General features: G+C 42.8%; 1 long non-coding RNA gene across 1 annotated transcript in view; it reads right to left on the bottom strand.

Moving 5' to 3' along the window:
* Window positions 1-12,695, bottom strand: part of LOC130556311 (uncharacterized) — a 36,490-nt gene continuing 23,795 nt past the window's right edge. Inside the window, exon 3 of the long non-coding RNA XR_008963206.1 lies at window positions 1-251. This is a non-coding gene — a long non-coding RNA (uncharacterized LOC130556311). The remainder of the gene's footprint in view (window positions 252-12,695) is intronic.

The raw sequence follows: 12,695 nt of genomic DNA, 5'->3' as shown, positions 1-12,695 counted from the left end.
TGAGTTTTGACTGAGCACTTCTCAGACTGTAACAATAAGCAACCCTTGCGTCAGGCCATGAAAGAGTGTGCGTGTGTGTGAGCCATTACCGCATGTGCCGAGCGTGGCCGTGGCTCCGTGGTTCAGGCTACTCTTGGCATTGGAGGCTGCTGATGATGAAGAGGAGGAGGAAGATGAGGGCGCAGAGGTGGTGGCGTGGACAGAGAGTGGGGTGGAGGAAGGCGAGGCCAGTCGTTCTCCAGACTCCATATCTGTCAACCACAATTCAATCCATAATTAGAGCCAGCTCTCTCTCTCACACACACACACACGGCCTGCCACTCTTTCGTTCACATCTCACTCGGCATGAACAATATTTCTATTTAACACCAGTCAGTCTTCACACACACACACGTTCGGGCAGAGGGATTGTTGGAGACGTCACGTTAAGCATTCATTCTTAGACGAGACCTTCTTCAATAGGACAGAAGAGAGACTGACACGCATGCTCCCACACACACTCACAAGATGATTTTACACGGCATAAAACAAGACGTCTCACACTTGATGTGCTTAACTGGCAAATGATGCCTTTAACTGTTTCTGTGGAGATTTCACAGTTTATACAGACAGACAGAAATCCACTCAAATATAATGCAATTAAAATAACATTAACCGTTGTTAGCGTGTGATTTTACACGGAAAGAATCCATTTTCAGGAGACGTCTGGCAGGGAGTATTTAACGTGTGGAAATCTGGAGCTCGGCTTCCACACGGATACTAATCTCACGACAAGATTCAACTGTAGGAACTGTTAGAGAACAACGCACAAGCTTTTGCTATTCTGTCATTATATAAACACCCAGTGCTCGTCTCTTGAGCTCTCTCACCACTACACACACACNAATTTTATTTATATAGCGCTTTTCACAATGTGCATTGTTCCAAAGCAGCTTTACAGGAGCAAATAAGAAAAACACAGAAAGGTAAAACACAGCACAGTGCATGGTGTTTATAGACCAAGCAAGATCATTATAATAAATAATATCTAATAAATAAATGAATAAATAAATAAATAAATGCAGTCTCCCGGTGAGCAAGCCAACACTGCACTGCTCTGCTGTGGCGAGGAACCCAAACTCCAATGCTGAATAATGGAGAAAAAAAAAACCTTGGGAGAGAAACCAGGCTCAGCCGGGAGGGCCAGATCTCCTCTGACGTGTCATAGCTGCACTCAGTGACCCCGACCAAAGCCACCGAGCAACGTCCACGAAGAACAGGGAGAGCCCACGAGCCGCGACACAGGAAGCCCCACCTGCCGAAACCGTGCAGGTCCAACCCGGTCCCATTCCGTGGTCAACAACAGACAACAGAATCCATTTTCAGGAGACGTCTGGCAGGGAGTATTTAACGTGTGGAAATCTGGAGCTCGGCTTCCACACGGATACTAATCTCACGACAAGATTCAACTGTAGGAACTGTTAGAGAACAACGCACAAGCTTTTGCTATTCTGTCATTATATAAACACCCAGTGCTCGTCTCTTGAGCTCTCTCACCACTACACACACACGCACACACACGCGCGCACACACACAACGATTAGATCTCAGAGATGGAAACGTCCACAGAATATCAACTAACAGCTCTCACCCATGAGCAATTCTGGTAAACAAACACACACACAGGCACACACACACGCACACACACACAGGCACACACACACGCACACGCACACACACACACACACACACACACACGCACACACACACACAGAATGAAAGTGTCTGCATACAGCCGTAAACAGTGACACAGGCCACAATTCACCCGTCCGGCTCTTAGCACCTGTCTTTCACTTTCTCTCATCTTCTGGATCATCCCTCCATCATGGTACTCTGCCTCCTGAGGGTCAAAGGTCACCAGGTCATGACCCTGCCAACTCAAATTCATGACAGGTTTCTTCTAAATAAATTCCCCAAGTAACCTTTCCGACGCTGCTTCTCAGAAAACAGACTGGATGATATATTCTCATTCCTTTACAAAACGAGTCAAAACACATGAAGATTCAAGGAAGAACGGTGCACGATCACATGACGTTAATCAGCAAATCACAAAAGAGCATTAAGATTGCGCGTGTTGACGCTACATTTACCTAAAGGGAGAAACAGACACTTAACATCCTTCTATTGATATTAGATCATGTGAATTGTAATTTTTATAAAATGTTAACAAATATATTTTATTCAAAGCTGCAATCACTGCACAATGCCTCCAGCACACAAACACAAATCCATCTAGTGTGTGTGTGTGTGTGTGTGTGTGTGTGTGTGTGTGTGTGTGTGTGTGTGTGTGTGTGTGTGAGAGCACTTTCCAGCGAGTCACTTAGCGTGATTACCTTAAACATCAGTGGTAAAAGGCGAAGGCCTCAAAATAATTCCTAACAACAGCCGTGATTAGCACAATAATGCTATGTCTGGGTATTTAAGGATCCAATCCTGACTTCATTATCAGAAATGAAAGCAGCTTTAGCATCAGAATGACTCAGACGGCACATGGAGATTATGATGCGGTGACTCAGTGGAAGATGCTCATTAGCTATAAAACCATTCTAATTCATTTTGACTCTGTGCACACGGCCAATGAGATCCAGGGAAAAACAGCATGACCCAGATCCCACCAATCAGCCTGTCATATGCTAACTGTGATCCGCCAGCTTCGAGTTGTGTGTTCATGTACGAATCTTCCGTCGGCCGTTAGAAATGTGAACTCCATTCCCGTGAATGTGCAACCAGAGAGAGACAGTACATAAAGCTGTGTGTTATTTAATTTAACCTGAAAATCAATCACACACTCCTGAGGCAGTGAAATATACTGCTGAGGCTGCTGGCTTTCACACAGTGTGTGCGTGTGTGTGCGTGTGTGCGTGAGTGTGTGTAGAGCTCATAGAAAGAGAGGGCACAGAGTATTCTGTGGGTGTATATTAGTCATGTGAGTGTAAGTTTTGCCTAGACTGTGGACAAGCTGCTATTATATACGTTTCCATGTTTTATATTATTTGTAGTATAAACACAAATTAACCGTGTTTTTACTATAGTCACCGTAGTTTCTATAGTACTACAAATAATATTCAATCTGTCAGAAAACATTATAGTAAATCCACAGTAAAACCATCTGACAAACCCCATAAGAAAAATAAACTAATAAACATATCCAGAGAGTGTGATGGTTACATTTAGAAATAAAAGTGTCATTAGCTCGGTGTGAGAACAATAATAACAAGTAGTGATAGAAAAACAAACACGTGTGTGTGTGTGTGTGTGTGTGTCCTCACACGTCTCACTTGTTATGGCCCGTGGTAACAGATGGCCAATGCTCGCCAGGCTAATCTGCCAACAGAGTCGTCAGCATGGATCAGTGCTAATCAGAGCGCGCCAGCAAACACGTAACACAAAGACTCCGTTTCCTTCGACCGCCGACGCGCTCCCGCATGCCTGCAACCTTCCCTGCGACGACCTTTGACCTTATATCTCTGCCAGCTCCCTGCTGCAACGGTGAGGTAAACACACGGAGACACATGCGTTCAGATGCAGAATGTGTGTGATTCTCTTTAAGCAGTGTCCACATACATCCATCTGCACCTCAGGCATTGATTGGCTCGGCTGCAGCGCTGCCACGTCATTGGCTGGAGAGGTTTTCCTGAAGCACGAGATGGTGTCGCCTGTCGTGAGACAAGGTTGCTTGGTGACACTGGCAGTCGCGCCATCATCAGCGTCCCAGGATGCACAGAGGGAGAGAGAGAGAGAGAGAGAGCATGTGCAGTAGCGTGTTAAAAACACCAGCGTCTAAGTCAGAGAGGGGAGGGCGGGCGGGCAGGCGAGCGGTAAAGAGAAATGATATGTGGGCGGTGACCTTTACAAAGAGGTGTGGGGTTCACCTTTCTTTCTTGAGCTGTGAGTGAGAAGCTCTTACATTTAACACGTGTGTCTTCATGTGTGTGTGTGTGTGTGTGTGTGTCGCAGGAATGAATAATCCACAGCTCTTGAAGTAAAACAGGCCGGACGGGTCAAGCTGATCAAATTGATTTCCGTCAGCTAAAAGCTGCGAGTTTTCTGCGTGCGGCGAGTCGTCCGGTTCATCCCAACACAAACAGACAGATAGCATTGATCATGTCAATACACCTTTCCTCCATGACAAACGGAACACACGGAACGCCTACATCCAGAGAAAACCTGCATGGCAACGTGATTTAGAGCTGTGTGTGTGTGTGTGTGTGTGTTGTGAGTAACCAGAGACCGTCAGCTCAACCCACACCCAAACAAAGAGCCCGTGACAGATGGTGGAAGATGCATGCTGGGATATTTCGGCCTGTCGTCATTGAGCTCCGGTGAGGAGTCACCAGATCCGCTTCCACAGCAACACAGATCCACAGATCCACCGAGAGGATCGTCTGGCCGCACAATGTCACACAAACAACACAAGAACACATCCTGTTCACATCTGTGTGTGTGTTCATTTTCAAACTCTCTTCTGTCTGTCTTCAGCTGTGAAATGAGGATGGACATGTTTTTATCTCATGATATCTGCACTTCAAGTCGAGTGGACACCATCACACACACACACACCTTTCTCTAAAGGTATCACAACACATTACAAACCTCCCAGTTCAGGAAAAACTCATGATATCTGACTTGCACCAAGACAAAAGACAAGTGTTCATCTTTTCATCCGTGGTCCTGTTTACTTCATGACCTCTGTTATAAAACACGCGTGCGACACTGTGATAATCGCCACTTTGTTCAATGACACGTGTGAGCTGATTGGTCCATTCGGAAGCGTAAAGTTTCCCTCTGGATCTACTGCCGTTCTCCGACCTCCAGGAGATCCCAGCGGGAGCGCTGAGCATCATTACATGTTTGGCTTGCCACAGCACACTCACTGTGTGTTTCTCTCTCGGTGTGTTCGGAGGAAATGTGACGTGATAGACACAACCACATCACTCTAGTTTCTGTAAAAACTACTGATCTCGTTCCCTCACATCACATTGCTTGCAGTGTAGACACGGAGAGAGAGAGAGATCCTTTACTGAAGCCCATTGCTTATTCACTCCGGAAGCAGCAGATCCAGCAAAGAACAGCTATATGTAGACAGTCCATTAAAGAGATCTGTGTGTGTGCGTGATATGCACAATGTCATCTGCATTAAATCCACACAAACACAATCTGCCAACTTCACACAAGCAAAAGTATACATCCTCTCTCTCTCTCACACAAATAATATTGACCGTGGCTGAAGACACTTACACACATGTAAATGGCATTCATATATGCACTGACTCACACTCATACACACGACAGAAACATAATTACACAACACATAGTTTCATCACTTCGATTCTTCTCTCCATCAACACACTGATCTATAGCAGTATTACCATCATAAACATGATTTACAGCTTCACAACACATCCTGCCCTCCCCACGTCTCATCTCAAGCGGGTGTGCGCGTGTGTGTGTGCGCACATGTGTGTTTACATTGACAAAAGCATAAAGCTGATGAGAAAATCCATCTCCTGTTTCAGATGAGACGCAGCAGAAATACCTTCTATTGATCACTGCGAAAAACCATCAGCTGAGAAAACAATTCTGATTGGCCAGACAGACAGACAGACAGACAGACAGACGCTTCCGCACCACTGTCACTGTGTGTGATTTAAACATTTAAAAGAGAGTCAAATCAGTGTGTGAATGCAATAACATGAAAGTCATCATATTTCTACATGGAGAGGGTGATGATGGACGTGATGTTTCAAAAAAACTGTGTGTGTGTGCATGAGAGAGAGAGAGAGAGAGAGAGAGACTACAGTGTGTGTGTAAATCTGGTATATTTTTACACTAGACAGAACTGCGATATTTCTATTTTAACAGGAATAAAAAATTGGTATCTTTGTATCTTTTACACACACACACACATGCACACACACGCGCACACGCGCACACACACACGCGCACACACACACACGCACACATTGTGTGAATAACATAATGAATAAATATCACAAGTCATTTGTGTTGTTTACAGACGCACAAAACTAAACTCATTCTTGACTAATCTATAATTGGGCAGGTTTTGGATCTCTTAAGGTGTACATTAACATAAGTTGATACATCACCATAAAAACACAGAGCAGGACACACAAAAAACTGTGAAACATGTGACACAATGACCGTCTGAGGCGTCTGAGTCTATATCTGCTGTCTTTTAAAATAGATCAATTTAACTTTCTTTTAACTTTTCACAGAATATTTCACTGCAACTGTTTGCATGTGAATTCAAGCTGGCCTAAAAATTTCAAAATAAAAACAAGAGAAAAAGAGAAGAAGATAAGAGCTGGATTCAGCATTGTTTTCTTTTAAACCCCAGCCGTCTCTCTCTCCTGCAGGCTTAATCCGGACCCGTCTAACCGTCTGCCTAATTATAGTTTTAAAGCGCAGACTGAAGTTTTGGTGCATCACACCCGTCATATGATTGTGTTATTCAGCCATGACCTCCTCAGACAAACCTGTCTGAAAACAGCCGGCATCTCACAGGCCGAGCTTCTTCTGCTGTACCGGCAGCCTTCCAGAGAATTCTCCGAGTGCCAGGACCAACACATGCTGACAAGCGCAACAATATTTCAAGGCGATTATGATTACCCGGCGCTCTGGCGACAAACAGCCGCAGGATTACGCCGTTACCGTCGCACTTCAAGACAAAGGTGGACTAAGTCGCAGAAACCGCACGGATTCCAACACAACACACATGCTGCGACGGATCTGAGGGGATTCGGTGGGTCTGCTGTGAGCTGTCAATCACTCGTGTGTGGGAGGAGTCAGTCTCGGGGTCAGGGCGGATGCGGGTGGGATTTATGAGGGAATGATGACATTGCCAAGGACTGCAGGCGGACAGACGGGTGGGCAAGCGTGAGGGGGGCTTCAAGGCTGAGAAACGCTCAGAGAGTCTGAAGACCTTCCCAGGCCCCGGATTACACCTCTGCCCACCCGTTTGCATCAGCCTCCCACCCTCACAAAACACACAGACAACTGACAGCACAACCAAAAAAATTAAACGGATCAAGCGAGGCCAGAACGGACAAAAGGATTTGGAACCTAGCGAATCAAAACCTAGCGAGTGTTCTCACTGTCTCCTCCCTTCATAGACAGCTGACTACAAGAGAAATCACACATGTAGTGTTCTCAAATTCATTCAGTACAAGTAACACACACACACACACACGTTTTATAAAATAAATAATTTTATAACTATATTTACAACTGAAATCTATTTTTGCTTTGCCTTCACAAAGAAGCATAGATGCCATTCTGCCTTACAATCTGGCAACCCTTGCTAAAATTCAACATGGTTTTACGACAAAAAGAAAACATAGTTTCTACAGTAACCTCATGTAGTCAAGTAGTTACTGCACTTTTACTATAATAAAACCATTAATCATTTTCTTAAAGGAACGCCAAATATTCTTTTCAGGGAAGTCAATACCAGAATACATTACTCACAGATAAACTTAAACACACTTATATTTCTCATGCACAAGACGAGTAAAGCCAGTAAAAATGTAAAACATGAATTATTTGACTCAATATATCTGTGCTACATGCTTCAGTACTAAACCGAGTACACGACATCAGTTTTGAGATACGAGTGTACATCCCGAGCTCACCAGGTTTTGTCACGGAGCCGTTGTGTTCAGACACAACACACATGCTGATGTGTAGTCTACGAGTCGAGACACAGCTGATATGAAACATCTAAAAGCCTGGCGGTGTATTTGTGTTTAATGAGTTCACGTTCTGTTGTCCTAGCTAAATAAAGCCTGCAGGCACCGCTCCCTTACACAGTCTTTCTTTTCTCTCCTTCTTTTTCCAGCCGAGCTTCTTTCTTTAGTTAACGTAATGGCATAATTAGCCGTTCATTTAAAGAGATAGTGCTCATTTAGTTTTATGTATTCTCTCCGAGCACCTCGTTCCTTCCAACACACGGCCAATTACGTGAAGTTTATGTGACTGTGAGCCAAATATAGACAAGAGCGCTCATCTCTGATGATAACACGCGTGAGTCATAATGTGTGTGAGGTTATGAAGAGACCCCGATGCGTCTAATGAGACAAATGCTTGTTTATTTATTCATGTACTCCTATATGAAGACAAAACATCTATTCTGTATCTGATGGGTCAAAGGTCACTGACAGGAACACTGTCTTCGCATCTGATTGGTTGGCCCGCCACGATGACCTGCTGCCCCGAAATTCGCTTCATAGATAGTCTGGTGATGTTTCATTTCAGACAGAGGAAATCAGAGGAATGCTTTGGACACAGACTCGGTTAAAAGCATCCCGGCGTGCGCAGACACACGCAGCAGGTGAGCAGCCAGCTGTCGTATCCTCACGCCGTGTCCAGGGAACATCGTTCTGACATTTCAGGATCGGCGGAGGCAGCCGAGCGGAGCTGTGTGAAATGGCGGTGTGAGCGAGATCTTCAGACACACACATGCACGCTGGATTCAAGGGTTTGAAATGGCGACCGGGCCGTCATCTCTTCACAATCACTCACACACACACACACACTCCTCCAGATATTATCTCCCCCGATTAGCATAATCTAATCAATTCACAAAATTGTCTTTTAATTACCAGGAGCTTCTCCGGTGTGAAACTCCCAGAGGGTCGAGCAGGAGAGAGAGATCTTCGGCCCCCTCGCACCTGCTCTCTGCCTTTATCAACCGCAGGCGACGGCATTACTGTAACATGCCTTGATCTGTTTAACGCCAGCTAAAAATACTCCGGGAACCATTACCAAACGCTTTCTAAAAAGAATGTCTGCTTTAACGCAATTTGCCGCCGTTCAATCATTCTTTGTTTGTTTATGAGATTCTGAAGTGTTTACAAGCAGAGACTAATAACTAAAAGTCAGACTGTAAACACTCTCTTAATAAAACTAGCCCTGTGTAACACTGACTAATCACGCCTCATCCTGCACACGCACATGTTGGGTTTCCATGTTTTATGGGGACATTCCATCGACACAATGGTTTTTATACTGTACAAACTGTATCTCATATTCCCTCCCCCTAACCCTAACAATCACACACAACTGTCTGCTCTTTTACATTTTCACAAAAGTTCATTCTGTATGATTTATAAGCTTGTTTCCTCATGGGGACCAAAACATGTCCCCACAAGGACAAGGGTTTTGGATATTGCCATCTTTGTGGGGACATTTTGTCCCCATACCGTAGGGTTTACCCTTCCCACACACACACATGCACGCACGCACACACACATGCGCACGCACACACACACACACACACACACGGTGTCTCTGTGTGCATGTGTGCGAGAGAGAGTGTGTGTGTGTGTGTGTCTGGTGTGTGTGTTCATGTTCTTATATGTTAGTGGGGACCTAAACCTGAATACACACCAACACATGGGGACTCGTGTCACTGTGGGGACTAAAATTGAGGTCCTCATGGGCACAAAAGCTAATAAATTGTACAGAACAATATTTTTTACAAATCTAAAAATGCAAAAAGTGTTCTATGATCTTTAGGTTTAGGGATAGGGTTAGGGATAGGGGATAGAATATACAGTTTGTACAGTATAAAAACATTACGCCTATGGACTGTCCCCACGGGGATAGTAAACCAGACGTGTGTGTGTGTGTGTGTGTGTGTGTGTCTGTGTGCATGTGTGTGTACTTTGCCCATGTGGGACACGATTAGCATCCAATGACTCATGGCCCCCAACAACAACACACAGAGGTAAGACGGCGACACACACAAACACACAAAGAGACACACTGGGCGGTGTTAAGACTACAGCGCAGGATGACATGAAATCTGTTTCTTCTCAAACACGAGAGCGTTAATGAGTGAAGGTTTGCATCAGAAGAAACTGGAGCGGAAATGACACGGCCCGTCCGTCTCTCGGGGAAAGAGACTGTCCTCAGGGAGCTCTTGCTCAAACAGCGGCTTATCACATGAATTTCATCAAACTGTGAGAGAAAATGACACTTCAACTCATAACCTTCAACCTACAGTCATGACCAGCCCACTGGATTACAGCTGAATTACACAATCTTTGTCATTGTTAACTTTTTGCCGAGTTTATGGAGAGGAGAAGAAATGAAGTGAAAACAGCTGTTCTGTAGATCTTATATTAGCCTTAACACACATCGAAAGAGCTGAAAGGTCAGAACACATGCTTACTTTGATCAAGTGAACAGTCAGGACATTAAAATCATTAACAATAGGAACACAAAACCATTTATTGTTCTTGACGTATTTCTTACTAATAATTTAAATTCATTTCTACAATGTTTAATTTATTAGAAAATACTTAAAAGCACTGTTTTAATTGTAAAAAGTCAAATATTCATATAAACAGTCATTATAAATATGATTTAAACTACGGAATTTTTTACTCTTGTGTTTAAAAAGATCATTTGATTTTTTATATAAACTTTCTAAATTGTTGGTGTCAGGACAACACTGTTTTTAAAATTGTTTTATGGGTTGTCCAAAGTGAGATCATTACACATCCCAGAAAAACATTACTGCAAAAACAAACATATTAAACACAACCCTAAAGAAACCCTCAAAAAAAAATGAAATGACAAAACAATGGCATAATCTTCCAGTATTTCTCAAGTAGGTAAACACTGAATCAAATATTACAAGTGGCTTTATTATTCATGTAAACAATCAATCCAAAATAAAAGGACAGTATTGAGCGGTGTGTTTGACATCCTGAGAGAGACACAGCACTGAACATGTAACCGGATCAGCTCAATGGAACCACCAGGCCACAAATCCCACAACCTTTTTGTCTTTTAAAGGATCACTCGCATCACTACCAGAGCCCGACACAAACCGGCAGCGAGGTCAGTATCATCTAAAAATGATTTTACAGCCAGCACAGAGACAGACAGAAATCAAATATAGAGTTCCTCTGATTACTCATCTGTTCATAAACTCTTCCATCTATCTGATCTCATCTCATCTGATCATTTCATCCCATCACACTTCCTCACACCTGCCACACACACGTCAACACTGAACCCGGGTCAGATCACGAGAGAGAGAATAACAACTGAAGTCACAAGAGAAAGATCAAATAAAACACTCTCTAAAAGCACCGAGAGAATGTGCAGAAAGAACACTTCAGCTCTCAGAAAACAACAACACTTACTATCCTCCTGATTCATCCGTTTCTCAACTCATGCATCCAAACCCAATCCTGATGAGAGGTTACTATGAGCAGTATTAAACAAAAACACAAGTGATTTACATCACCCTGCTTTTATTCATTTGGAAATGCCACATTTTGAAATAAAAATTGGCGAAAAGGGTTTTTACGCTCGCTTGAGGTGCTTTTTAATGTTAATGCGAATAATGGAAGATGAAAACACATTTGCCTGACGTAGTGAACATTAAAGCCACGAGACGAAGCGGCTGTTACAGTTGATTGTGTCTTTCAGGTTTCCAGATCTTTTTATTTACTGGTTACCAAAACCACCGTGATCCGCTTCAGAAACTTGATGGAAACGCACCAATGTCGTTTGCCAACATTGAAAAGATTCGCATCACGTTCGGATGGAAACCCGGCTAATGTGTGTGTGTGAAAGTCTAATATTAAACGGAGACTGAAAGTGACTTACAGTTGATTAAATACAGCCGAGTCCCGCTGGAGGAACAGAGGTTATAAACATCACTGAAGGCTCTGGAACGGCCACGGAGCGCCACTTTCTGTGTTTGTTATGTTGCTTTCAATTCTCCTTTTAGAAAGTGTGACATACATGTACAAACTTGTGTGAGGTTCAAACACATCAGCTGTTTCTATAGCAGAGATCTCATGATACATGACAACGGCACGCTACTTGAATTCATATACATGAATACCTTAGAAAACTCACTACATCTGGCAAAATACACGCTCATTTTTCCGTTTCTGTGAAATAAGTTATGAGCTTTTACTTCACTAATGGTTCCCTTAAAAGATTATTAAACACGATTATTAAAGATTATTCATTGTACATTAACCATGTTCACACATTCAACATTTAATTTGAAATATGTTCTAGTACATCTTAAACTTACTTGAACAAACATTAATAAATGAAGAGTTTGGTTCCAAAATGAGATAACCAAAATCATGTTTTTTATGATGTTATCATGTTTTTATTGTGTTAGTTAGCTGTATTTTTGAGTTATTATGGCTTAGATCAAAACAAACCAGCTGCAGTTTGATTGATATTCATTGGAATGCACAATAAAAAAATTTTTTTTTTTTTTTAAATCTCATTTTGGAACCAAACTCTTCAAATGCGGTTCATTGATAATTCCTGTTAACTAATGCATGTTCACAAATGGAACTAAAAGTGTCACTAAATCTACAGTAAGATTTTACACAACCTTAAATGAAAAATAAAACAAACATGAAATGGCGATTGATAAACTGAACATACAAGTTTGAAGCGCTGTACTGTTTGTTTTATTTATCAGACACTTTAATCCAAAGCAACATTTAGTTGTTTCTTCATGTGTTATTCATAAGAGTAGTAGGCAGTATAGAGTACACGCTAGAGTGCAGTATTCAGTATCTCATTCCAAACACAGACAGGGTTCATCTGACTTTACTTAACATGGACTCTCTCTCTCTCTCTCTCTC

The sequence above is a fragment of the Triplophysa rosa genome, linkage group LG7 (genome assembly GCF_024868665.1).
Source record: "Triplophysa rosa linkage group LG7, Trosa_1v2, whole genome shotgun sequence".
In the NCBI taxonomy this organism is placed as follows: Eukaryota; Metazoa; Chordata; class Actinopteri; order Cypriniformes; family Nemacheilidae; genus Triplophysa; species Triplophysa rosa.
Note: the sequence above shows the minus strand (reverse complement) of the source record. Positions and strands in the feature narration are given on the sequence as shown.